General features: G+C 37.6%; 1 protein-coding gene across 2 annotated transcripts in view; it reads right to left on the minus strand.

Annotated features, from left to right (window-relative positions):
* Positions 1 to 13,698, minus strand: part of l(2)k14505 (ATP synthase mitochondrial F1 complex assembly factor 2 homolog l(2)k14505) — a 114,247-nt gene that overhangs the window by 19,853 nt on the left and 80,696 nt on the right. The window lies entirely within an intron of this gene.

Consider the following 13,698-nt stretch of genomic DNA (forward strand, 5'->3'; position numbering starts at 1 on the left):
ATAGATAGTATCATGAAATTTAAAGTAGTTGTTACTAATGGCAAAATTAAGTAATTTAATGAACTCTTCTATTTCTAAAGTGCTTAGATTGCTGTGGCTTTTTAGGTTAGATTCAATGATTTCTATTGTTTGTTTTGTGGGAATGTTCGGGTACATGTTTACTATGTCAAATGATGCAAGATTATGATATGGTTCAATCTTTAATCCTTTTGTTTTATTACAAAAATCTATTGAGATCCGTACTGTTTTTTTTTAGCTAAGAATACGTAGTGCTTTTTGAGAAATCTTTGAATAAATTGCGAGAGTTTATAGGTTGGGCTTGCTCTGTAGTTAATAATAGGTCTCATTGGAATATGTTCTTTATGTATCTTAGGATAAGCTTTAGCAGTGGGTATTTCAGGATTCATTACTATAAGTTTAGAGGATTCTACTTCTGTTAAAAGAAAGTGTGTATTTTTTAATAAGATTTTGAGGTTCCTTTGTATGTTATTAGTAGGATCTTTGCGTTTGATAAGGAAAGTGTTATCTTGAAAACATTCTTTGGTTTTTAATATGTATTGGTCTTTGTCGATAATAACTGTGGTATTGCCTTTGTCGGCATTCGTTATCAGTAGATTATTCTGTTTTATTTTATCTTTGAGTTTATTTATGTGTTCTTCATTAGTAGAGTTATTGTTTTGGGAGTTACTGTGAATTTTGTCGATATATTGTGGGAGCCTTTTTTTAATATCATATCTGACTTCATCTCGTAGCTCGCGTGGGATTTTCTGTACGGCGTTTTCTATTTCGGTGATAGTGGTTGTAATGTTCTGGAAGGTTGATGTGTTACCCCAATTGTGTTTGGGTCCCTTGCTCAAAATAACAGTTTCCATTTCGTTGAAAGTCGTATTTGTGAGATTTTTTACGGGTGGGTGGAATTTGTGTTCAGTGATTTCGTTAGGAAAAGTTGGAGAGTTCGTATTCGGAGTTTCGGTTTTTGGGTTTGGTTTGGATGGTTGTTTAAGTGCTTCTAATTTATTTAGTGTATTCTGTTTGTTGATGGCTAAGTTCCTTATTTTTTCTGCCGTGTTCTGCTGAAAATCATCCCAATAGCTGTGTGGTAACTCGTTAGATGCCTTTAAATGTATTCGGTATAGTTCGTTGTTGAGATGATGTTTTTTACGGTATAAAAACTTTATTTCTTCTTTCAGCCAGATTTTGTTTGTTCTTTTTTGCGTATTACGAGTTTGTATGGTGTGCCTGTGTTTATTGTTATATCTTCTCAAGAATTTAGGTGTTAAGTCATTCTTTAGACATTCCTTCAGAAAATCAATGCTTTTAATCGCATTCGTTAGTTTGATCTTTAAGTTTCGAAATCTATATGCGTTCCGTTTTGCCTGGTTGTCTACGGTATCGTAATCTATAATCTTCATTTCCGTATTGACGAATTACACAATTAAAAATAGGAAAGAATTTCCACCAATCAATACTTGTTTTTTTTATTGCTTATATTAAGCTACAGGACCGGTTTCGACCCCATATACAATGTCATCTTCAGCTGAACCATGAATACATATTTATATGATGAAGCTTTGATTAAATTGCATTGTCAAAGGAATTTTATATGATGATGTGCATTTAGTCACATACAAATGGGGCATGTCTTATCGTGAATTGGCATATATGTCAGTATGTACAATATTGCAACTGTATGTCTAAAATATTATGTTGAGGTCCTAAAATTAGTGTATAAAACATATCTTCACTTAAACTAACTTATATATATATATGTACAGGATAAAATACAATATATAAAAAACATTTCGTGCACATGAACATTCATATCTTGCTTGTTGGTCAATTCATCAACTCTCGTATTTAAGTCCCATTTACATTTGTACACTCAGCTGCTGTTCTTGGAGTTTAAAAGATATGGTTGTAAAATTGCATGAGTAAAAGATTAGTCTTCATGTGGGATAAAACACTTTCCAATTTTAAAAAAGTTGCCAGATGTATGGATAAAATTCGGCTAAGATATGTTCAGCTCTGCTATGTATGTTGCCTTATGTTAGAATCAAATCTTGTTGTCCTGTGGCGTCCGTAAAATTGGGTTCAAAGTAATGGCTCCTTTCCCATTTGTAGCTGTGCAATGGTGTTATGTTTATCTGTGGAAGATAAGATTGAGCTATGAGAGATATTATGTTGGAGGAATGTCTAAAGGTTGTGTGTGTAAATTTGAATATGTACTTACTATTGTTGTAGCCAAGTTGCGTTTGACGTGCGAGCTTGTAGTGTACTACTTCGTGTTCTTCTTGGGCTCATACTAGCTGCTGTGAGGGGAAGGGAAGGAGGGGTAGGGAGAGTTGTTGTTGTGGGGGTAGGGGTGGAGCTGGGTGTGTTGTTTGATGTTTTTCTGTTACGTGTCACGTTCTGTTTGTCAATTAACTTAAGGTAAGAGTTTTTTTTACGGACGCCACAGGACAGGACAATAAGATTTGATTCTAACATAAGGCAACATACATAGCAGAGCTGAACATATCTTAGCCGAATTTTATCCATACATCTGGCAACTTTTTTTTAAAACTGGAAAGTGTTTTATCCCACATGAAGACTAATCTTTTACTCATGCAATTTTACAACCATATCTTTTAAACTCCAAGAACAGCAGCTGAGTGTACAACTGCAAATGGGACTTAAATACCAGAGTTGATGAATTGACCAACAAGCAAGACACGAATGTTCATGTGCACGAAATGTTTTTTATATATTGTATTTTATCCTGTACATATATATACACACATATATATACATATATATACACACACACACTGACTGACAGAGCAAATGCAACAACAAGAAGGAGTGGTTCGAAAGGGATGAAAGTTGGGGAAAAAACAGAGACGGCACGGACGAATAATTGATGTTTATTTCAAACCGATATGCAGGTTACACAATGCGCACGGCATCGACTCAGTAGGATGTAGGACCACCGCGAGCGGCGATGCACGCAGAAACACGTCGAGGTACAGAGTCAATAAGAGTGCGGATGGTGTCCTGAGGGATGGTTCTCCATTCTCTGTCAACCATTTGCCACAGTTGGTCGTCCGTACGAGGCTGGGGCAGAGTTTGCAAACGGCGTCCAATGAGATCCCACACGTGTTCGATTGGTGAGAGATCCGGAGAGTACGCTGGCCACGGAAGCATCTGTACACCTCGTAGAGCCTGTTGGGAGATGCGAGCAGTGTGTGGGCGGGCATTATCCTGCTGAAACAGAGCATTGGGCAGCCCCTGAAGGTACGGGAGTGCCACCAGCCGCAGCACATGCTGCACGTAGCGGTGGGCATTTAACGTGCCTTGAATACGCACTAGAGGTGACGTGGAATCATACGCAATAGCGCCCCAAACCATGATGCCGCGTTGTCTAGCGGTAGGGCGCTCCACAGTTACTGCCGTATTTGACCTTTCTCCACGCCGACGCCACACTCGTCTGCGGTGACTATCACTGACAGAACAGAAGCGTGACTCATCGGAGAACACGACGTTCCGTCATTCCCTCATCCAAGTCGCTCTAGCCCGGCACCATGCCAGGCGTGCACGTCTATGCTGTGGAGTCAATGGTAGTCTTCTGAGCGGACGCCGGGAGTGCAGGCCTCCTTCAACCAATCGACGGGAAATTGTTCTGGTCGATATTGGAACAGCCAGGGTGTCTTGCACATGCTGAAGAATGGCGGTTGACGTGGCATGCAGGGCTGCCACCGCTTGGCGGCGGATGCGCCGATCCTCACGTGCTGACGTCACTCGGGCTGCGCCTGGACCCCTCGCACGTGCCACATGTCCCTGCGCCAACCATCTTCACCACAGGCGCTGCACCGTGAACACATCCCTATGGGTATCGGCTGCGATTTGACGAAGCGACCAACCTGCCCTTCTCAGCCCGATCACCATACCCCTCGTAAAGTCGTCTGTCTGCTGGAAATGCCTCCGTTGACGGCGGCCTGGCATTCTTAGCTATACACGTGTCCTGTGGCACACGACAACACGTTCTACAATGACTGTCGGCTGAGAAATCACGGTACGAAGTGGGCCATTCGCCAACGCCGTGTCCCATTTATCGTTCGCTACGTGCGCAGCACAGCGGCGCATTTCACATCATGAGCATGCCTCAGTGACGTCAGTCTACCCTGCAATTGGCATAAAGTTCTGACCACTCCTTCTTGGTGTCGCATTTGCTCTGTCAGTCAGTGTATATAAGTTAGTTTAAGTGAAGATATGTTTTATGCACTAATTTTAGGACCTCAACATAATATTTTAGACATACAGTTGCAATATTGTACATACTGACATATATGCCAATTCACAATAAGACATGCCCCCATTTGTATGTGACTAAATGCAAATCATCATATAACATTCCTTTGACAATGCAATTTAATCAAAGCTTCATCATAAAATATGTATTCATGGTTCAGCTGAAGATGACCTTGTATATGGGGTCGAAACCGGTCCTGTAGCTTAATATAAGCAATAAAAAAACAAGTATTGATTGGTGGAAATTCTTTCTTATTTTTAATTGTTTAATAGTCAGTTTATAGTCGGTGTACCTAAGAAAAGAACTCCATTCAAGTGGAGATGAATGGTGTGAAATGGTCAAATATGTCCGCTATAATTGTAAATTTAGAAATGATTTTTTCTTGTACATTTGTTTAATTTCATTTCTCAGCCGTATGTTGTTTACTTTATTTTGAGTGCCGTTTGACTTTTGGTACGGAAGGTTTTTCCTTTGTAGTGGTTTAAGGAACTTAGGTGTTAGTCCTAGTTTCAGGCAGTCCTTGAGAAATGTTATGTCTTTTGAGATTTTTTTTTGCTAGGGGCTTTACGTCGCACCGACACAGATAGGTCTTATGGCGACGATGGGATAGGAAAGGCCTAGGAGTTGGAAGGAAGCGGCCGTGGCCTTAATGAAGGTACAGCCCCAGCATTTGCCTGGTGTGAAAATTTTGAGATTTTACCGATCTTGATTCTAAGGTTCAAATACTTATGCATTTTTTAACGTTTGCCTGGTTGGCTTTGATATTACACGTGATAAAATTCATTCTTGGGTCCGATTTAAAAGTATTTGTATTAAATAACACTAGAATCTTTATATTGTTCTCCCACGTATTCAATACAATACTATCTTAAAAGTAAGGACTTTGTCCTTATCAAAATATTAACATAGAATGAATACTTTTGATGGTACATGTTTCGCCTATCAATTGTAGGACATATTTTACCTTATGAATAGATCAGGTACCTGATTGGGAATGACTTATGAATACTGTTAGAAACTATATCTTGTAAAATGGATTGGAGATCGTTACATAACTAATACAAAATAAAATGTGGTATACCATTACTTAACAATACTGTATTTTGTTAATATTTGAGTCAAAAAGGGTGACATTCATTTGAAGGTAACAACACTGATATTAAAAGATATTATAATAAAGATAAAATTCAGAAAGCACATTCCACTTGATTGTCAAAGGGTGTGTTATTAAAAACCTGAAGAAAGTTGAGCATTGGTAGTGGTCGTTGGTTCTTGAAGTTTCTATTTATATGCTTATAAATTTTGAACAATTTACATATGGCCTGGTTCTTTTTGAGATGATAATATTGGTTTAAATGCTCGTGCCGTAGGCTATATTGAAGTTTGTGTGGACGTCATTAGGCCATCTTCTTTGAAGTAATGAAGTAGTACTTGAATGGAGTTCTTTTCTTAGGTACACCAACTATAAACTGACTACTATATTAGATAGAAAACAAAAGACAGTAAAACGCAAGCTAACTTGTTTACAAAAAGCCGAACCCAAAACCCTCAATCAGAACAGGAACACTAAGCTTTCTACACCTTCGTTGATGAACATTCCCACTACAATTAACTTATCTGACACCGTTTTCTCAGATAGTGAAATGGATCTCCTCAATAAAGGCATAAAATATCCACAAAAGATCGAAGATGTAATCAACTCCATCGCTGAGACCGAATCTAATATTAACCAACAGATTCCCTTAGAGAAACAAAATGACGTAGAATACGAAATAAAGAAAATACCTCCACTCGTCAATGATATATTAGCTAACAATAATTCTAACATTTCAAAACAAAACCCCTAACTAAAATTAACAACAATAATGTCATAGTAACTAAGGCTGATAAGGGCAATACAACAGTTTTAATGAATAAACAAGACTACATGAAAAAAACAGAAGATTGTTTCTCCGATAAAACCCACACAAAAATCAATAAAGATCCCCTAGTAAAAATACAACGCAATCTAAAAACACTCCTTAAAAATTCAATATTCCTACTAAATGAACAAGACTATCAAAAAAATGATTTCTATGTATCCAAAACTACCTACAGCAAGATCATTACCTAAAATACACAAGAACGATACCCCCATCAGACCAATAATCAACAGCAGAAACAGTCCCACCTAGAAAACTTCTCAATTCCTCCACAAGTTCTTAAAAAAACCATTTAAAATTTCACAATGCAAATCCCATCAAAAATTCTATTGATCTTTGCGAAACTCTAAACAAAGTCAATTTACAACCAAATCACGTTTTATGTCGTTTGACATCACGAATATGTACTCATATATACCCGTCAATCAAACTAGTACCATAATAAAAAACAACATTTCCTATCATAGCACATTAAGTAAAAATGAAATAGATGAATTCATAAAGTTACTAAGTTTTGTTTTACACAATAATTAATTTACTTTCACCAACAAAATATATAAACAAGAAGACTTAGCTATGGGAGACCCAATCTCCGGCATTTTAGCGGACATCTACATAGACAATCTAGAATACAAAAAATAGTAAAAAACATCAACAGACTCAGTTTATGGCTGTTTTGTCGACGATACATTAGCAATTATCGATAAACAACTTAACAATAGTGATACATCCTAACATTCCTAAACAATTTAGAAGATAATAAAAAGTTCACAAAGGAAAACGAAAACAATAGCTCAATCAATTTTCTAGACATCAAAATCACGCGAGTTTTAGACATATTTGATTTCCAAATTTACTGCAAGCCTTCATTTACTCCAATAACTATAAAAAACAAATCTTTGCACCCGAATTGTCTTTAAAAAAAAGCCACTTATTACAGTTTAGTATACAGGGCATTAAAAATCCCTCTTTCACCAAATAATCTCAAAAATGAATTAGATTTCATAAAAGAAATGGGTAAATTCAACGGGTTCAATCGAGATATGATCAACAAAATCATTAATAAAGTTAGACTAAATTTAACCACAAACCTTCCTCCAATTAAACCCAACAAACCAAAATTCGCAAAGTTCACATGTACTCAAAAATCCATCAAATTACCAATCCTTTAAAAAACATGACATAAAAATCGCTTACACAACGCAGAATACAAATCGAAATTTAGTTTTTCATCATAACTCAGTCAGTTCAACTAATAACAAATATTCAAACTCAGGTATATATAGATTCAGATGCTCAGTAAGTTATTTTTCTTATGTTGGTCAAACTGGCCGTTGTTTCTCAACTAGATATGCAGAACATTATAACGCCCAAAAACATAATAAGTTCTCTGCGATGAGTACCGGTAACCACATGAAGGAAACAGGTCACAAATTTACGACAATAGATCAGGACCTACAAATCTTAGAAAGAATTGAAAAAGGTAAAATCATGACGGAATATGAAAACTTATACATCTTCCTAGATCAACAATTCAACACGAAAACTTTATAATCACATAATAGGTAACAAAAGTCCTCTTTATGAACATATTCCAATTCTATTAAAAAAACCATTCCTTCTGAATAGTAATTTTTATAAAATATTTAACACCAAATCAGCAAACACTCCCACCAATCCAGAACACACACCACCCCCTGCCCCTTCTCCCGCTGCCGACAACTCCTCCTTGCGCAGTGAATAGGCCCTTAGCCACGCCTTCTCAACCTCAAACCCCTCCACCAAGACTTCACAAATACAACACGCGAAGTAAAAGCTCGGCGACTGTCAGTTGCTCTAAAGTCATAAACATAAGTTAACATCTCAGCGGTCAAAGGGGTAAGTGTCAACACTTTCCATTTAACTTCCACTATTCAACCCCTTTATTCCAATTATGATCTTTCATTAAATTCAAAATAACTTTTTAATTAGAGAGTTTCATCACACACTTGGCTACCCACCGACTGACAACAACGTTCCCTTTTGACTAGTATGCTCACCTCAACTTATTCACCAATAAAGGCTACACCTATCACTACTTCAAAGAAGATGGCCAAATGAAGTCCACACAAACTTCAATATAGCCTACGGCACCAGCATTTCAACTAATATTATCATCTTAAAAAGAACCAGGCCATAAGTAAATTCTTCAAAATTTATAAGCATATAAATAGAAACTTCAAGAACCAACGACCACTACCAATGCTTAACTTTCTTCAAGTTTTTAATGGAATGAGCTTTCTGATTTTTATCTTTATTATAATATCCTTTAATATCAGTGTTGGAACCTTCAAATGAATGTCAGGCTTTTAGCCTTAAATATTAACACAATATTGTTAAGTAATAGTATACCACATTTTATTTTGTATTAGTTATGTAACGATCTCCAATCCATTTTACAAGATATAGTTTCTAACAGTATTCATAAGTCATTCCCAATCAGGTACCTGATCTATTCATAAGGTAAAATATGGCCTACAATTGATAGGCGAATATGTACCATCTAATGTATTAATTTTATGCTAATATTTTGATAAGGACAAAGTTCTAACTTTTAAGATTGTATTGTATTGAATACGTGGGAGAACAATATAAACATTCTAGCATTATTTAATACAAATACTTTTAATACGGACCCAAGAATGAATTTTATCACGTGTAATACTGTATACTTGCCACCTAGGTTTTTTTGAGCGGTCCAAACAAATTGTAGTCGCAGGGCGACAAATCTGGACTCTACGGAGGGTGTTCCAGTGGTGTCCAGTGAATTTCCTCCAGTTTTTCCCGGGTGGCCTTGCACTGTCATGAAGAAGAATGAGGTTTCTGATCAGTTGCCAGTGTCACTTGTTGCAATATGCAGCTTTTGCTTCATCCAAAAGGTGACATTAATAGGTTGCATTAATTTGTCCTTGGTTCGTGAAGAAATTTCACCAGCAAAACGCCCGTGGAGTCCCAGAAAATGGTTGCAAGCACCTTTCCAGCAGATGAGCAGGTTTTGGCCTTGACAGGACCTGTGTCGTCTCTTCGCCGCCACTCCGTGCTTGCTTGGACTCTAGTGTATAATGATGCACTCAAGTTTCATCACAAGTTACAACACGACTCAAGATATCCTCTCCTTCCTCCTCGTAGCGATACGTGACGATACGTGAGTCTCTGACAAACTTCCTGGCATAAAGTTTTTTGTTCCTGGTTGAAGAGATGAGGAACCCACCTGGCAGACAATTTTCTGAAATGGAGTTCATCTCGGATGATAGTTTGAACACTTCCGTAACTTATTCCTAACGCTAAAACAATTTGCAAACTTTTTATTCGCCGATCTTCACCAATAAAGTCACGAATGGCAACAATGTTGTCTGCAGTCATGCTTGTCCACGGTCTCCTTTCATGAGGTTCATTTTCCACAGCTTCTCTTCCTGCCACAAATTTTTTAGCCCACTCATACACTCGAGTCTGTGTATGGATGACATCACATCCCCAATCTGTGCGCGGAGCCATCTCAAAATTTCAGAAGGTTATTGCCCTCTTTTGCAAGAAATTTGGTAATGATGTGTTGCGTAACAGATGCACGTCTTGTTCACTCTTGGCATACTGAAGCAGCCCAGCTCTCCACCGTCATTCACACGTGCAAACCCCTTCTCCAGACACCCCCACAACATCCTGGCAAAGCCCCACCTCAGAATTATTACTAACAGCAGCAGTACATTCAAATTCCTGTTTATATTAAATCCACCTTCATAAAGGAGACTCTGAATTCAGTTTGTCCTTATATCGAGATCTATGAAAAAGATCAAAAAGTATGATAAGTGAAGCATATAGTTTACATTCGTGAAACTGGGTCAAGTATTAAAAAAATACCCAAAGGGTTTTTGGAACTTGATGAAATCCAAGAGGAAAATTGTACATTCCCTCAGCACATGTCATTTAATGGAAACACTTTTGCAAGTGTCCAACATACATTGATTGTTTTGCCACGCATTTTAAGAGTGTATATAGTTTGCAGGTCCCTCATATGCAATAACTAATTCAGATTACTTGATGATGTTCGCTATTTTATCAATAAAAATGTATTGATGAAAATTAATACAAACTACTCAAAGGAAAATAACTGCCAGTATAGTACGACAGGCTAAGAGGAACCATAACAAGGCTCTAATACAACAGGCAGAAGAGGACTTTAAGAGACACAACTCAAGAGATTTCTACAAGAAACTCAGAACAGACAACGAAGTACACAGCTCCCACCCCTCATATGCGTGGACCTGATGGTAAACTTCAGTTCAACAACAAGGATTGTACCGATACCCTTGCAGGGTATTTCAAACAGCTCCTCAATGCAGAGGAACCTAAAGAGAGACTTGCATTCTCTAAGCCTCTTTCTAGAAACCGAGACTCCACACCGCCAACCATTGAAGAAATAAGGGAGATTATCAAGAGCCTAAAGAACAACAAGGCCTCAGGTGAAGACGGTATGGTAGCGGAGATGTGGAAACATGCTGACGAACAATCCATACAAAGCATCCATCAGATCATAGAGGATATTTGGGCAACGGAGACCTTACCTGAGGAATGGACCTCAGCAGTGATCCATCCTCTACACAAGAAAGGTAGTAAGATAGACCTCGACAACTACAGAGGCATCTCTCTAATATCGGTTCCATACAAGATTTTTCTAAAGCCCTGCAAACCAGAGTGGTCAGTCAACTGGATTCCCAATTAGGTGAATATCAGGCTGGTTTTCGCGCAAATAGATTTTGCACAGAGCAGATACAGAACCTCAAGACAATCCTGAGGCACAAGAATCGTGGCGGACACAAATGGGTAGTCATTCTAGTGGACTTCCAGAAGGCATATGATTCAATAGATAGGCAGGCCCTCTTCTCCACCTTATGGGAATTAGGCCTGGATGAGAAGACCACCAGACTAATCCAGCCTACGCACAAGAACACCACCTTCAAAGTAAAGTTTAGAGATGAGCTCTCAGAGAGTTTCTCTATCCAAACGGAAGTTAGACAAGGTGATGGAATTTCTTGCATTCTCTTTAATTGCGTTCTAGAGAAGATTATCAAGGAATGGACTGCCACATTACATCCAGGAAGTGGACTGAAAATTGGCTACAATAAAGATAATCTCAGTGTACCTTGCCTTGCCTTTGCCGACGACCTTACCTTATTAGCCAACAACATAGAAGAAGCTACTCACCAGCTACAGAGCCTCTATACCATAGCAGCTAAAACCGGCTTGAGAGTCAATATAAAGAAAACTGAGTTCATGACTAACATAAAGGGAGTCCCACATACTATGCCATTGGAAAACACCACCATTCGTTAGGTTCCTGCAGTGAAGTAACCTAGGGGAGTGGATTTCAGCAACCGAGAATGAGACATTAGCAATAGACACCAGATGCACCAAGTTGGAAAGGATCTACCATACCTGTAAGAGCATCTATACATCCAAGTGCCTCTCTAAGAACCTTAAACTCCAACATTACAATTCAGTAGTAAGACTGTCCGTACTGTATGCCTCTGAGTGTCTTCTGCTGAACAGAAAAGGTCCATTGAGGAAGCTAGAGCTCAAGGAACAAAAAAATATTAAGGAGAATTTTAGGACCAATAAGAGAAGGGGATGGTACCTACAGGATAAGGCACAACAATGAGATCTATGATCATCAAGAAGACATAGTTACATCCATGAGGAAGAGGCGATTGACTTTCTATGGGCATTTGACTCGTATGAGTACTTACAGACTTACCAGCAAGATCTTTACCACTACAGACAGAGACAAAGTGTCCAAAAATAATAGATAATAGATAATAATAGAACAGCTAGGGATTTCAGAACAAACCATACAGGATCGTGTATTATTCCGGCAGTTGACCTTTCAAGGTGTCTTTCCAGAGTCTCTCACCAGCAGACAGAGTACAGGCACCATCCGACCGAAGTGGACCGAGGAAAGGAAACGAGCACACAGCCAGAAGATGAAAGCTTTCTGGGCGAAGAAAAAACAGAATTTCCACACAAGGAGTCGAAACGAGCCCCGTGGTTCTCACTAGGCCCAAACGACAAGAAGTAGAATACAAACTAAATATCATTGCAAGTTGTAAAATTCATTGTTTTTTCATCTGTATTGAAAATAACTTCTTTTAAATCTGTAAAATTTTATTGTGTATTATTTTCCATCTATTCAATACAATCAATCATAAGATTAATGTTCTTTCCTCATTAAACTATGAACGTGGGACATGTTTTACCCCTTTTCAAAGGGCATCATCAGCCTTACCATTGCCTCAAAACCAAATACAGGTACCTGTTTAGCTATGATATAATCTAAAAATTCTTATAAATTAAAAACATAACATAATGTATAGTCATCATTTAAGGAACTTGATTAGACATGAGAATAATTAATATGCTATAAGTCTAATGCAACTAAACAGTTCCCATTAAGAGTATGCAAAGTGTGTACAAAGCACAAGAAGACAGTAGAAAGGAGATGGTTGTGCAAAAAGTGTACAGTTCTGCTGCATCTGGAAAACTATTTTGAAGCATGCCACACGTCTGAACTACTAGAGAGACTGGAAAATATGTTTTAACATGCAATGTTTTGTATTTTATCATAATCATTTTCGTTTTATGTTATGAAAGTTCCCTAATTATTATTATTATCATTATTATAATCTTTCTTTTTTTTTTTTACAAAAAGTTGTAGACAGAAATTTCCTTTAAAATAATTTCTGCACCAGGGCATATTCATTGTGCCAACTATGTCTGCCTCAATGGGTTAAAACTGATCACTTCTTACTCACAGAAAACAATTTGTTACATTCTGTCAAGTAAAGTCTTTAGTTTTTAATGTTAATTCTGGTAAACCTCAGGGGTCTAACCTGGGATCTTTGTTCTTCTTATTGTTTATACATGATTTACTGAATATGATTAGACGTTCTAAGTGTTTGTTGTTCTCAAATGATGTTAAGATATTTAAGGAAATTACTAATTGCCATGATGCCTTAAAATTACAAACGGGTCTGAAGAGATGTTATGAACGTTCGTTTGCCGTTTCTTTCTGTCAGAGTAGAGTATCTGTTGTTTTACATCTTCCCATTTCACATTTCCCTTCCTACTGGTCTTTTCCCTCTCACTTCTCTGTCACAAACATTTGTATAAACCCAAAAGGAATGTGTACCTATACTAGATGATAATAGAAATTGCTTATTTAGAGCAGCTCTGTATTGTTTACTGCATTTCCACACTGTTGCAAAATAGTTGCTGACTGGAATAATTATAAGGATTTTATCATTAGTGATAAGTCTTATCGCCTACTCAAATACCAACATGAGTATGAAAGTCATATGTCTCTGGACGGTGAATACGCTGGCTATTTTTATTATTATAATTATATACACTCACAGATCATCACACTATTAACCACCACAGGAACATGCAAAATTAAAT

Source organism: Anabrus simplex, chromosome 7, assembly GCF_040414725.1.
Source record: "Anabrus simplex isolate iqAnaSimp1 chromosome 7, ASM4041472v1, whole genome shotgun sequence".
Taxonomy (NCBI): domain Eukaryota; kingdom Metazoa; phylum Arthropoda; class Insecta; order Orthoptera; family Tettigoniidae; genus Anabrus; species Anabrus simplex.